Below are 16,151 nucleotides of genomic sequence, written 5' to 3' on the forward strand. Positions count from 1 at the left end.
CTCCTGAGGCAGCAGTCTCCTGCGATGTCATCTAGCGAACTCCGGGGACAGCACATTATGTCATGTGCTGTATTCGCCACCCTCTGTAGGGACTTCCCATCTGTGGCTGTCAAACCAGCGTACCACACTGTAATACAGTATGAGAGGACACTTTCTATTGTGGCCTGGTAGAAGGAGATCATCAATTTTTGTTTGACATTGTTCTTTTGCAAGACCCTGAGGAAATGGAGTCTCTGTTGGGCCTTCCTAACCACCTGGGTTAGCACAAGACTCTATAGTGCTCTTGAGATAAAGAGGGTATGCTTTTCATGCGGTGTTGTTCAAAATACTGAATCAATTAGCCTTTTATTGTTTTTCTTATTTTATAAGATGGATGGATTCTCTTTGAGTTTGTAGTTTTACAGGAAGAGTGGCCGGGTTGTAGCTCATGAACTATGGGTGACTCCTGGGTGAGAATCTGCTAGACACATCACAGTGTTTGGTCACTGTGGAAATGGAATGCGAAGCTGGATGGGCTTTTGGGTTGATCCAGCAGGGTTCTTGTAATGTTCTCATGGTATAAACCAGCACATCTGAAGGCAGCAGGCCAGTGTACAAGACTAGCAACATGGCACATTCTACAATAGCAGGTAATGGCCACAGGGCTGTTGCCACCTCACCTGAGGTGGTTGCTTCATTCTATCTAATAATCACTTTACATATAGATCTTTCCAAGTTTATTGTGTGCAAATCTGGAGGAACTTCTTCTTCTTCTTCTTCTTCTTCTTCTTCTTCTTCTGCTTCTGCTTCTGCTTCTGCTTCTGCTTCTGCTTCTTCTTCTTCTTCTTCTTCGTGTGGGTGACCTATATCAACGCTTCTAGTCAATTTCCAACATACAAAATAAAAGAATCCACTTGAAATTCAATAAATACTATCAAGGAACACCAGCAAGCCACCTTTCTATTATAGAAAACTATATATAAAAAGTGTCCCTGTCCAAAATAAGTGAAATAGTAACCACAACAAACAACATTAGAAATCATCAGCAGGAAGAAGATGTTGACTCTAACACCCAATGGTACCATTGTTAAAAGTAATGAAACTGCCAAAATGTATTAAAAAGCTTGGAGAAATATATTTGCCTGATGCTGAAAAGATTGTACAGAGGGTGCTGACAAGCTTCTCTGGAAGAATAAGTCTATTTCTGGCTATATCTTTCTCTCCCTTCTCCTCTCAAGTACAAATGCTCTCCTGCTTCTCTTTTTGGTGAAACCATCATACAACATGCTATCTGCACCAATATCAACTCTAACTGTGTTTAGAATGCCAGAAACCTTAGGTCTTTACCAGGCCAAAAAATCAAAACTGAATTTCTGAAATGCGTCAGGTTCAATAAAGTTTCTTCTTCCTCCCCTATTATTTTAGCTAGGTTGTACTCTTAATTTTTATGGTATGGCCCATTAAAGTGTGTAGTTTAGCACAGGGTTTCTCTACCTTGCAAAGGGCATGGCTCAGCTGTATGGCAGTAACTGGTGAATTATGTTAAAGAGGGGGTTTTCCAGCCAAATCTGGTGGTGCTTTGGCCAAAGTTATATTTTCCTTTCATTACTGCCATTCTCCCATTTAATTTACTTCTGGAATTTATTAATTTTATGTAAATGTTTGATCTCTCAATCTTTTCCAATATTACCCACTTTAAAGATCACATGGAAAGATGCAAACATACATTCAAACCAGCCTGTGAGCAGACTTTATGCAAAAAAGAGAGAGGCTTATGTAAATATTAGCTGGCGGGTTCCAAAGGACAGGCCTTTGAAATCCTAGGGGTTTGAGAAGGGGGAGACAAGAAAATTAAGCAGCACTTGGCTAAATGTAAATATATTTCCCCCTTCCTGTGTATGGCTTTTTCAGTAATTACTTTTATGACCTTTCGGCAGCATCACACAAAAGCAAGGCCCACTTCGTAGTGCAACAAAACTGCCTTTTTTCAAAATGTTGTCATAAAAATTTCACAGCGTCTTTCTCCCTCCCTCCCTCGCCTCTCTCTCTCTCTTCCAATGAATGAATTGCTTGGACTGCTTCCCATTTCAACATGACTCATGTTTTCTAATAACTTTCATGGCTTAAAAGGAATAAAGAAATAGGCTAGATCATCCCTAAGGTTTATTGTGCTGGAGCTCCAGAGACTAATTTGAGCCGAAGAGCAGAAGGGATTGGCCTTGGGATGTATTGCTCGTTTCTGGAACATGGCAAGAAATAATGAAGTACTTTGGAGATTGTGCAGAGTGTCTTTTATCTCTGACAAAGCACCCACAGCTCCTCTCTCTTTATCTGTGATAAAGGATATGGGCCTCCTTCCAGGACCAAGGTGCTAAGTTCCAGCCAGGTTTCACCCCTGTCATCTCATGCTATGAATAACAATGCACTCAGGTCCCACTATCCAATCATGAAGAATTAGTAACTGAACATTACTATATGCCCATTACATTCATGTTGACTGTACTGGCTACCAATTAGTTTCCAGGCCCAATTCAAAGTGCTATAAAGCATTAAACAGCCTAGGACCATAATACCTCAAGGGCCACCTCTCTCCATAGACCCTGCAACATCATCTGAGGTCCTTCTTAATATGCCTGCACTGTGAGATGTCTGGAGGGCAGCAACACAAGAACAGGCCTTTTCTGTGGAGGCTCCTCATTTGAGAAATGCTGTTCCCAGGGAGGCCTGCCTGGTGCCTTCATTACATATCTTTGTGCACCAGGCAAAACACTACTCTTCTCCTAGGCCTTTAGCTAATTTAACAATCAACAGCCTTTTAAACTGGGATGGGGTATTGTTGTGGTTTGTTAGTTTGGTATGTATTTTTGTGTTTTTATATTGTAAACTGCCCCATGATCCTTGGGCGGTATAAAAATTTAATAAATAATAATAATAATAATAATAAAAGACATCTAGACAGCTGGATGGACCTGCATGAGGTACTGTAAACAGATAAGCAGCCTTTAAAAAGCCTTACTTTTTTGCTGGTCCACGGCAGCCATGTTATCAGAAACTATGGTGGGAAGAAGCAAGAGAGATTGGACAAATAAGAGAGCATTTTTTCCCCTTCCTTGTCTGCCCCTTTGCAAGGTCCCAGAGGGGTTTCTTGGGGTTTCCCAGGGCTTTTAGTCATTTTTTTTGGGGGGGGGGTGGAGGTAAAAATTCTGTAGTTGGGAACACATTAGAAATTTCCCCGTAGGAGTCAATGGAAATCACTGACTTGTTATATGGACGCTTGCATAACAAATGATTTCCAACATTCGCGTTGTGGTTGGATCATGAGCCCTGTGTGTACAAGAAAATAGCACTATTAACTATATACCCCCCCCCAATTGCTTTATTTGCTTGTTTCCATTTCTTTAATTTTTTAATTTCTTTAATTTAATCTGCTTTCATTCCATTGCATTTATTTGCTGGCAATTTCTCACAATGCACTAGATGCTGCATATTATAGTATTGCATATTATATCATCTCAATATTGCCAGTTAACAATTTTCATATTGCCTTTACTCTACTGTTATTTCATTGCCTTTTCCGTGCCCATTTCATCTTCATTTTCTTTTTTTCTTTTTTAAAATTAATTTTTTTTTTAATTTTTCATTAATAGCAATCCAATGGAGGCCACATTAATACAATGCCAAACCACAATACAATCAAAAGAGCCAATTAAACAGTTCCAAATTAAACATTTTTGGATGACTTCCCTGGTTCCGCCTACCAGGAGTTGATGTTATTGCTTGATCTTTCACCAATTTTCTTAATTAATCCAAGTTCCACAATTCCGATCTTAATCCTTTGTTCTAGCAGCCACTGTGTTTAATATATCCAAATCCATTAACTTGCATAGGGGATTTATATCCTGTAGCTGTGTGGAATATTTGTTTACCTTCTTCATTTCCTTCATGTTGTAATCAGTCAATTTTTCTTCAACATTGCCCCTCCTTCGAAAGCTCTTTACTAGGTGTGTCACAAGTCCATTTTGCCTATCTGAAACCGAAAGCAGAAAGATGTCCCGCCGCAACTTCTGGCTTACTTTCAGTGTTCATCTCCTTGTTTCTTCTAACAAGCTGGCATCTCACCAAAACCATCATAAATCAGAACTAGAGCTCTTTACAAATAATCACAGTATTTCACACAGTCTATTCTTTCAAACACTCCGTAAAGAAAATTGTAAGTCCTTCTTGCATTCCATATACTGTATAGTTGTGATCCATTCCTTCCATTAATAATTGATTCCTTTCCCGTGAAGGCTTGCCGATTCATAGCACAGCAAAAATAATGTATAAAGAGAACAAAGGCTCCCTCACTTACGTAGCATTCCAATTATGATGACGAGGGTCCTCTCTAGATCAAAACCTTGGCACTCCGTGGCTGATTCATTTCGCAGGTTATCTTTCTCCTTCTTCTAAAACATGTCTGTTTCTGAAGTCCATATTCAGATACATCTTAAAAGAAACAGAGATACCTCTGCTCATGGCGACCGCATTGGGAGTTTCCAATAGATGCAGTGCTATGCCCTCTGCGTCTCTGCCCCCACATTCCATCAGAGCAAGAAGCAGTTACAATCTGGGTCGGGGGTGGGGGGCTTGCAAGGTTAATTACTCCCAAATTATCCTTAATTAACTGCATGGTTGGCATCCACTATCATGGGATCAGCAGTTCGCCATGGTGACTGCACCGGAAGTCCCCATTTCATCTTCATTTTCCCTAGTTTGTGTCTCCCTTTCTCCAACTTTTAATATCTGATCATGCTATCATTATTTGGCAGGAATTGGTCACAAATAATCCTGGCCAAGAGTGCAAATGGATGAGAGAGAGCGAAGAAGATGGAGATGATGACAAATATGTTTGGCCACGGATGATGATCTGGCACCTAGTTGGAAGGAAAGCATAGGCAATAGATTACAAATCTATTTGTTGCTGGGGAAAGTGGAATAACCTGTTGTGTACACCTACAATGACTGGAGTGAGTGTCATGATGTGGTTCTGTGAAAACAGGAGGATATTGGGATTTCAGGGAAAACAGAGATTCCAGCCAAAAAACTAAATCAATATTCATGGGTAGAGTTTTTCATGCCTTTGCTGAGACTCCCCCAATTCAGATGTCCACGCCTAGTTCAGGGACACGGGAATGGGTGAATCTGTAGAGTTAAGTCATTTAAGGGTCAGGGCCTGTTGCCTTTTCTGTGCATGGAGACTCCTTCACATGGATAGCACATGATATGGTCTTTCTTATAAGCAAGGACCAGACTACATCCAAGACACAGAAGCACATGTAGTGCTTCTTCCTCTTTTGGCTGAAAAAGCTGCTTGAAATGCTGGAGGAGAGGAAACTTCACTGCTTTGGCGGCCATTGCAGACATACAGTTGAAACATTGTGAAGTGAAATCTGTTTCAGAGGGGATTTCCACCCGCTCTTGGTTCCCTTTATCTCTCTTGAATGGCGTACACAATTTAAATAAGACAAGTCCAACATTTCTAGGTGGACCAGTGGGGATATTTAGCAATTCCCAAAACTGATTTATGAAGCATATCTAGCTGTTTCAAGATGAGTTTCAGAGTGTTGTGCCCAGCATCTCTCTTTCAAAATCTTGGTCACAGTGATTTTGGATTTACCATATTTAATAAGCATGACTCCACGCTTTCATACCAATTCCCAGCTCATAGTTTTACATTTCACACTGTGTAAACAAGCAAAGCAACATGATCCACTCTTTCCTCTCTTTTTTTCTATTGATCTCCAAGGATGATCACAACTCACAACTATCGTTGTTTTCATTATATACACCCTAAGCATCCCTTTGATCTCCATGTCAAACAAAAATGGATCTTCCATAGTTCAGTATTTACAATACGTGTCATTTGAAGTTAACATATTCTTATGAGTTTGGGGTGGGGAAAGGCTGTATGCCAGAATCCTTCCAACCCCTGGATCCAGCAGGTGTTAAGCCAGGTTGACTTCCTAATGAGCAGATGGCCTGGGTGATGGGCCATTAAAGGGAACAAAGGGTGTAGATTTGTGTAAGATTGCAAATGTGTAGGGTCCCTTCTCCCAACCTGTGGATAGTTACGTAGAAAGGCAAAGCCAGAATTGAGAGCAGGGAGTTTGAAGTGATGTGAGTGGCAAGCAAAGCAGGAAACTGGGAACTGAGAGAGACAGAGCAATGATTGATTTCTGTTTGAATCCAAGGCTGTGGCTATGGGGGAAGCAAGGCCCTCTTGGGGAGTTAATACTGTGAACCCCTCCATTTTAGGCTAGGGTTGCATATATATCTGTAAATAAACCATATATCATAAAGATACCACTATGCCTCATTCTGAAGGAAAAAAATGAACTCCTGGCAAGGCTGGATCTCCTGAAATCTCACACTGCTCAAATCTTGGGGTGGCATGCAACAATATCTGATAATCTCAACCTTCTGGCTTGCCCTTGTGGGCTTGCAGCCTGGGAGCCCAGTTCTTTCCTTTGTGATGAAGGTAATTTCAGAAGACCTGGAGCATGTCGGAAGAGCCCACACTGTGGCTCATTCCTACACCAGCTTTATCCTGCCTAGAAACTGAAGCAATGCTGGTATGATACACATGCCCCATGGGCTTCTTACTTTTCAGCTTGGGAAGGAACCCTTAGCTGATGTGGACAACCTTAGATGTCAGTCTAATTTCAGAAACTCCAACAGCGACAATGCCTCCCATAGATCTGGCAGTTGTGCTGGAGGTGAGGGGTTTTGCTGGGCTTGGGATAATAATAATAATAATAATAATAATAATAATAATAATAATAATAACAATAATAATAATAATAATAATAATAATAATGATGATGATGATGTTATTATTTATTACCCACCTGTCTGGCCGGGCCTCCCCAGCCACTCTGGGCAGCTTCCAACAGGATATTAAAAACACACTAAAACACCGAACATTAAAAACTTCCCTAAACAGGGCTGCCTTCAGATGTCTTCTAAAAGTCAGATAGTTGTTGATTTCCTTGACATCTGGTGGGAGGGAGTTCCACAGGGCGGGCACCACTACCAAGAAGGCCTTCTGCCTGGTTCCCTTGAGGCTGGACCTCAGTGTTTGGGGTTAACGCTTTTTGACTTTCCCCAGAGCAAGGAAGTAGATCACAGCTTGTCTGCCTATTTGACCAATGGCAGGTGGACTGCGGCACTGCTCCCCTCCCCCAGGGCAGATCAGGCTTCACTCTGGTCCACCTCATGGATTATTAATCCCGGAGCCTAGTCCACTACCTTGTCCAGTTTTGAAAAACTGTTTGTACCTGTTTCATTTGTTGTGTAATAATGCTTACCAATGTAGCATAGAGTTAAAGTCGTAGTGATTAATTTATTTTCCAAATAAACACACAAAACCAATAGCACATCCTTAAATAGCAGTAACTAATAAAGGGAAAGGTTCTATTTTTTTAAAAAAAAATGTGTGGTTTATTGCGAAAAGTATTTTTATCTACTTTAAAGATTAAAGAAAACCCAAATCATTGGAAAGATGAATAAAACTTCCCTGCCTCCCTTCTCCCTGTCGGTCATTTTTTGTCAAGAGATTGCGCCCCAGTGTATGTGTGCATTTGTGTTCCTATTTACCTGGAAGCATCAAAAGCACATGCAACAAGGTCATTATGGAAGGTGGTGGTGGGGAGTCTTGCAATTATTCCCTACAACTGTCATTAATTCCTAAGTAGAACAGCCTTCCTTGAGATAAGCAAAGAGCAGCTTTTCAAAAATAGAATGCTGGTGCTTCTTGTGTAATATCAAAGGATACGGGTGAGTGGGTAGTTCTGGATGTGAAAACATCAGATCCTAGGTGTCAATCAACATTTCCACGCAGACAAGCTTTGACAGTGTTACGGCTGTGGAAATAAGGAGGTCTGAAACCTAGTGGCAAATACTGAAGTCGAGTTTCTTGATGCAGAACTGGATAACAATATGCTGCCAAAAAAGCAGACACATGCCTTTCAAAAAGGTAGGGTGGTCTATGGAATTCCTTCTCTGTCCTCCACCCCACAATGAAAGTAAGAATAGCTCTCTCTCATAAATGTTGATATCATGAGCCATGATTATACCATCTGTGAGTGTTTAGGGCAATGAGGTGGGGACCTGTAGCCCTCCAGAATTTCTTGGACTACAACTCTCACCATCCCTGATCACTTGTCATACTGATCGGGGCTAATGGGACTAGGAGTCTAACAATCTCTGGAGGGTCACACATCCTCCACCCCAGTTTAGAGGGGGGTGTCTCTCTGTCAGCAAGCAAAGCCGTTACTATGCTTGAAGAGCTACTTGACACATTTTGTTTTCCCTGGAAGTATGGCACATGGGAAATGTCAATGTTTTGATTTTCTGAGGTGGTGTACACATGATGACTCTGTCCCAATATAGCTGTGAAAGTCTACCTAAATGCTACAGTATTCTTTGTGGATATTTTCATCCCAATTCAGGCTGTGTAACTGTGTGCAAGAATAAAGTGGGGCACATTGTTGCTATCGAGGCTGGCCCAAGACATTTTGCTGCCTGAGGCAAAGGATGAGGTGGCCTCCCGCCCCCTTCTATGTACAGAAGCCAATGAAAGACCGTCTTCTCCACACCACCGATAAGTAGCAAGTTTGCTGAAACTGTAGCTGCTTACAGGAGCAGAGCAACACAGACACCAAGCTTTGTGCAGAAATGTATTTGTAGAAAGATGGGGCATATACATAAACTATGGACTCAGCTACACTCGTCAATTATATTGTTATAACTGTGTTATAAACATGTGACACTAGAAGGTGATGTAGAGCAGTGCTCCATTCCCAATGGGGTTTTCCCATTAAGAGCATATTTTTTTCTATATCACAGGGGTAGCCAACCTTTTTACACCTACTGCCTACTAACACACCTTTCTTGATGGTAAAATTTCCTTACCACCCACCAGTGCTCGATGGAAGGAGGATTCAGCTTGTACCATAGAACCCCCTACTGCCCACCTAGAATCCTGAGACACCAACTAGTGGGTGGTAGGGACCAGGTTGACAACCCCTGCTATAGCGTTTTTAAATTCTGTATAGATCCAGCCTATGCCTACTGTGACTATGTCTGCTGGAATGCTTTGCTTGGCGAAGGTCCTTTCCCAGTGATGCTATGATGATGCATTGGGTGGTAGAGCAGGCAACTACATAAGACATCTGGCCATCTAATTCACAAGCACAGGTCATCAAGAAGCAGGACTACAGATGTGCACTGATTTAGGATAATAAGAATGGCTGTGGGTTGGGGTGGTGGGTAGAAGGAGGGGCTGGTGCAACTGTTCTCACGTCCCCCAGTGTATACTCCCTGATGTGTCTACCTATCTCTAATGATAGGACAGCCCTTCTTCCTCCAGAGCTTTGCCTAATCTTGGGAAACAAAATGGGGAGGTTGTTTTGGTTCAGTTCTAAGGCGGACAGATTCAGATTGCTAGGAGTGAAATGGTTGACCCCTTTCCCCAGAACAATTCCCCCCCCCCCCACTGAATAGTGACAGCCCTTCTATTTTCTCTGCAAACGAAAAGTTAGATAACTGCATGCCTCTTGTGCAATTTTCCTGTAATGAGGCAAATATCAGCTTTCAGGAGGGGCACAATTTTTATTGGGGGAAATGCCATTATCCTGACCTGAATCAAGGGTCCCCCATGGCAGTTAAAAGTGAAGAGGTAGAAGATCCGATCACAAATTTATGCCCTTTCTCACGGGGAAGGCAATGAATGCAGGGAACAGGGTTCAATATGGTGGTACCTTGGTTTTCAAACATCTCAATTGATGAACGTTTCGGAACTCAAACGCCATAAACCCAGAAGTAAATGCTGCCATTTTCAAACACGGCTCAAAAGTCGATTGGCTTCCGTTGAGTGTAGATGTTATTTTTATCAATTTTCTCTATTAAATTTGCATACCGCCCTTTGCACTTCAATTTTCGAACGTTTCAAAACTCGAACGGTCTTCCAGAATGGATTATGTTTGAAAACCGAGGTACCACTGTAGTCCTTAATGCTTCAGATTATGGATTTGTACTGAAATTGTGACAAATTAATCCTAGGTTTTTGTTTTTTTAAATAAGAATCTGTCATCCAGAAACAGGGACATCAACAGTGCAATCCATGTCTGCTTAGAAGTCCTAGTCATACTGATTTAAATAGGGTTTCATTCTCTGATAAGTGTGTTTATGATTGCAGCCTAAATCTACAATACTATTCCTACATACTAGGGAATAAACCCTACTGGGATTTACTTATTAGTAGGCATGGCTAGTGCTGTAAGTGTGCTCTATGTATTCATTTTCTGTCATTTTTGAATTTATGGGCAGGGGACTGATTTGTGGGTTGTTTTTTAAAGAAGAAGAGTATTGACAACCCTTTATGCAACTCTGGCTTGTATGGAAGATAGTATTTCTTCTGGGGAAACTCTGTCAGGACATTCTTACCAAATGTAATGGTGAACTTCCTGTGTAATCTCTTTATTGTTAAAGTCCTCAGGATGGCTCTAAGCTTCTTTCTATAGAATAGTCATCCTTCTCTGTTAAATTATGTAAGCAATTCCTGTTCACAGTCTGTAGAACTTCGCTGAATTTATCCCAGGTAAAACTGTGAAAGAATTGCCTAGAAAAGGAAGCTTTTATAACTATTGTACTAGATCTTCTATAAAGCAAGGATAACCTCTCAAGAACTACCTCCTCCTACTGTTCCTTTCTACTTTGCCAACACCTGAAAATTACAGCGATTTACAGCCATTTTTCAGTGCACCTGTTTAGCTATATTTTGGACGATTTCTTAGAGTTGACATTCTCATTCTGTGCTTTAATCTTTCATATTCTAAAGACTATTCATCATAATTGACACATTTATCTCAATCCAGCTAGGGGGAGTGATGCTAGTGGTACTATTTCGTAATGGAATCTACCAGCCAAGGCGTTTCTCATGCAGCCGCAGTGAGAGTCTCTGATCAGTGCCGTTCAGCTAATACAGAGAGAAGTCTTGGTTCATTGTTAACTTTCCTCTCCCCTACCTAAAATCTGATCCTCTCTGTTCAGGGTTTCTAATCAAAGATATGTTAATTTTGCCATAGTTCATGTAGGTTTGACTGGTGCCAACAGTTGTCCTAGAGGATTGTCTGAATATGAGTTCACCAGTTATTGCTGGAATACAGTTCCCATCACCACAGACCAATGGCCTTCATGTCTGGGGCTGATGGGAGCTGGAGTCCAGCAAGATCCGGAGAGTACTGCACTGACTATACTCATTCTGGTCGATAGACTTTAAAATGCTACAGTTTGCATCAATGCCTTTCCCGCTCCCACCCCAAGGACTGTACAAATACAACTCCAAAAGATATAATTTATTAACCTTTCTACAATCCTTTCTTTTATAGCAAATGATTAGAATAATCATAATTAGTGAAGTGCAAAGCATCCCAAAATAATTTGAATAATCAATGTCTTGAAATTTGCAGCAGCCCGTGAAATATATGAATAATTCAAACTTCACGCCTTGTCTCAAACTCTTCAGATTTAGATAAGATAATGGCACTCTGCTACACATGATCATCACTTCTGAAATTAGAAGTGCTCTTTGCTTTAAGTGAGTGGGCCATTGTGCTATGTTGCTCGAATCAGTAGTTTCACTGCAAAACAGGAAGCTGTTTCAGAAGGTGCTAATGCTGAGTTATAGATAGGAAGGTGTCACTTTTGTCCCATCCTGGATACTAATGCTGATAAATAAATTGCTCTTCTAGTGATAAACTTGAAAATCAGCTGTGTGGAAAATGATTTATATTTGCATAATTCAATAGTCTAAAAGCCGTTTTCTTTTATAGATGATCTGTGCTGAGAGCCAGATATGATTCACCTTCTTTTTATATTCATTGAGCCAATACAGTCCCTATACAACAAAGCACCATAATATCAGTTTAATTTTACATAAGCATCGATAGGGTTTTAATACAGCATTGACAACATTCTGTGCATTCTCAGTTAACTGAAGTGGTTCCAGCTTGGGAGTGCATTAACTGGATGAATTCAGTGATGCTTCCTTAAAAGGTATCATCTATAGCATTGTAACTAGTGGTCTAATCAGGACTACACACATTTAGCAGTACAAATCTAAAAGGATTTTTTTAAAGAAAAAAAAATCAATGTTGAAGAAAATCATAAAACCTAAAAGCAAACCATTTCAATCTATGCAAAACGATTTACAAAATAGAAGACAGGCTCAAGGATTGCTACAAATAAATAATATATTATTACATAATTGATTGGAGCAACTGAGCAGACAAATATAAGTCCCCTCATCCCCTTCTCTGAAGCCCTTAGGAAAACTCCAGCATGTCGTACATTAGGGGAAAAAGCATTCCTTTCTTTGTTCTCCCTCTGGCTGGCTTGCTTGCTTACCACTTAGCCTAGTAAGTGAGACAACAACAACAACAACAACAACAACAACAACAATAATAATAAATTCTATTTATACCCCGCCCTCCCCAGCTGAAGCTGGGCTCAGGGCGGCTAACAACAATAAAAATAATCCAACATTCTAAAAACCTTTCATTATAAAAATTAATTAAAATCAAATTGATGGCAACCATTAAGCAAAATTCTGTGCAGATTCCCAGAGGAGGGGCTCAGGCTGTGCCCTGACCAAAGGCCTGGTGGAACAGCTCTGTCTTACAGGCCCTGCAGAAGGATGTCAGGTCCCGCAGGGCCCTAGTCTCTTGTGACAGAGTGTTCCACCAGGTTGGAGCCACGGCTGAGAAAGCCCTGGCTCTAGTTGAGGCCAGCCTAACCTCTCTGTGGCCTGGGATCTTCAGGATGTTTTTATTTGCAAACCGTAAGTTCTTCTGTGGGACATACCAGGAGAGGCGGTCCCGTAGGTACGAGGGTCCTAGGCCGTATAGGGCTTTAAAGGTTAAAACCAGCACCTTAAACCTGATCCTGTACTCCACCGGGAGCCAGTGCAGCTGGTATAGTACCGGATGAATGTGATCTCGCAGCGAAGACCCCATAAGGAGTCTCGCCGTGGCATTCTGCACCCGCTGGAGTTTCTGGGTCAGTCTCAAGGGCAGCCCCACGTAGAGTGAGTTACAATAATCCAGTCTGGAGGTGACCGTCGCGTGGATCACAGTGGCTAGGTCAGGGCGAGAGAGATAAGGAGCCAACTGCTTAGCTTGGCGGAGATGAAAAAATGCCGCCTTTGTTATAGCTGTAATCTGCGCCTCCATAGAGAGGGAGGTATCGAAGATTACACCCAAATTCTTAACGGACGATGCTGGCACTAATTGCACCCCCGCAAGAGATGGGAGTTGCCCCCTCAATCCCATATCGCCCCGTGCCAGCCAGAGGACCTCTGTCTTCAAAGGATTTAACTTCAACCGGCTCCCACGTAACCATCCAGCCACAGCTTCCAGACATCTGGTCAGTGTGTCTGGGGCCGAGTCAGGATGGCCATCCATCAACAGAGTTGGGTGTCATCGGCATACTGATGGCAACCCAGCCCAAAACTCCCCCAAAAGATGTAAGGGAAGTGTACTTGTTAAGTGGATAGGAGGCAGTGGGGACTCAAGGGGATGAACTTGGATGGGTTTGAAAATAAGTGATTCTTTCTGGGGGGTTGATCATATTTGTTGTAAGCTGCATTGAGAGGACTATGTCCTGGACCTAAATAGTCTAAGGCAGGGGTCTATAAACTTTTTCAGCAGGGGTCCGGTCCACTGTCCCTCAGACCTTGTGGGGGGCCGGACTATATTTTGAAAAAATAATAATGAACAAATTCCTGTGCCCCACAAATAACACAGAGATTCATTTTTAATAAAAGCACACCTTCCACTCATGTAAAAACATGCTGATTCCTGGACTGTCTGTGGGCCGGATTTAGAAGGAGATTTGGCCAGATCTAGCCCCCGGGCCTTAGTTTGCCTATCCATGGTCTAAGGTGGCCTAAATATTGTTTAAAAAAAATGAAGAAGAAGAAGAAGAAAGATTTTTTTACAATACTTTTCTTTTGGTTCAGCATTTTTACAAAATGCTGCAGCCTCCTCAGGTGCTTGCACTTCCTGAACTAATGAAAAGCTCCACAAGAGGACTTGCCTCCTGATATCTTCTCTTAATTTAAAGAAGCTACCTGAGATCTGTGTGCTCACTGGTTTTGTTTTTAAGGAAATTTCTCGCTTTTAACTTCTTGGAAAAGTATATTTCTCTGCATTTATTTCTTTAAAAGTAAAAGAAGACTTCACTATTTTTAAAATGCTAATTTCCAGCTGCTAGGAATGTAGCAAACAAGGCTGTACTTCCCAAGCTTGAAGAGAAGTTCAGAAGGAAACATGATCACGAGGGAGGGCTGTAAAATGAAGACAATTGAAGGGGTGGTTTGTAAAAAGAAGATGTACCTCCAGACTCTTAGCCACCTCTTAAGAAAGGTAAGCACACCCCCCCACAAAAATCCCCTTTACACCCACTCATAAGAACTTCACAGACATTGTCTCTTCTCAGATATTTTAAATGTGATTTCTTTTTGTGTAATGGAAAGGGGGGAAAATGCAGAAGAAATATTAGACAGCACTATCTGATGCAAATAACCACAGTCAATGCTTTGATTATTGAAGGGCATTACATTAGTTCTTCCATTCAATGGTTTGAGTATTAGGCACAAAATTGGAGTCAGTCATTAGTGATGAATAGGCACCAAATGACTTGAACAGGGCTAACAAAAAAGACAATTTAGAGTTTGGAAGAGAAATAATATCTGCAATCATTCCTACAGATGCAGATTTCATATTAGCATTATTGAACAATTTAAGGAAAAACTACCGTATGTATGCCCAACAGGTCAAAACATCCTATAGTCAAGTGTATTTAAGGGACGTGTATTTTAAAAGCTATTTCTACCAGCAACCCCTTTCATGTTTGCTGAGCTCTGACATTTGAATGTTGCATTATTGGGTAGATTTATTATTTTAATCAAAGAAAGAAAGAAAGCATTGATTAATAAATGGAACCTTTTTGCATTAATAATAATTGATCCCATATAACAAAACATGGATCTTCCTAGCTCTCCTAATGCTAACATTTTCTTTTGATGCATAGCAAAAAGCAAATTAAGTAATTTTGCTGCAGTTAAAATGAAGATTAAAATGGATTGGTGTATTAGGGTGTTTTGTTTGGGGTTTTTTAAAAGCCTATCTACAGTATCATTTTTGCCTACTTAAAGAACAGGGTAATGTTCTATCAGAACTGTTTGACTTTGTCCTCATTGTAGCATAGTTGAATACTACTTTAATAATAATAATAATAATAATAATAATAATAATAATAATAATAATTTATTATTTATACCCCGCCCATCTGACTGAGTTTCCCCAGCCACTCTGGGTGGCTCCCAATCAAGTGTTAAAAACAATACATTATTAAATATTAAAAACTTACCCAAACAGGGCTGCCTTCAGATGTCTTTTAAGAATAGGATAGCTGCTTATTTCCTTGACATTTGATGGAAGGGCGTTCCACAGAGTGGGCGCCATTACCGAGAAAGCCCTCTGTCTGGTTCCCTGTAACCTCACTTCTCACAATGAGGGAACTGCCAGAAGGGCCTCGGCGCTGGACCTCAGTGTCTGGGCTGAATGATGGGGGTGGAGACACTCCTTCAGTGTCATGGTACTGCCAGAGAATGCAGGGGAGGAGTAGGATCAGGCAGAGGGTAGTGGGCAGAAAGTGGCGATTGAGGAAAGAGGGGAAAGCCAGGTGGCAGGAACACTCTCAGATGTTGAACCAGAACCTCAGCACCACACAGGAAGTTCTGGCACAGATAGTGAGACAATGCCTATTCTGTCTGCCAGGGAAAGGAGAGAGTTAAAGAGGAGGGGGGAGAGTCATCACATGAAAGTTCCCCGCCTTTTCTGTTGGAGGAGAAGCCAGTGTAGGCCACTCCCAGAATCTGAACCGGAGGATTCAGATGCATGATTGTAATGCGCTGTCTGTACATATGTAAAATAAAGACTGTATATATATATCTCTCTGAATGAGCAGAGGTACTTATTGCAAAGAGCATTCACAAGCCATCACATTCAGGTATACAGGACCGAGGCCATTTAGGGCTTTAAAGGTCACTACCAACACTTTGAATTGTG

This window comes from Podarcis tiliguerta (assembly GCF_965153285.1).
Source record: "Podarcis tiliguerta genome assembly, chromosome: 4".
Taxonomy (NCBI): domain Eukaryota; kingdom Metazoa; phylum Chordata; class Lepidosauria; order Squamata; family Lacertidae; genus Podarcis; species Podarcis tiliguerta.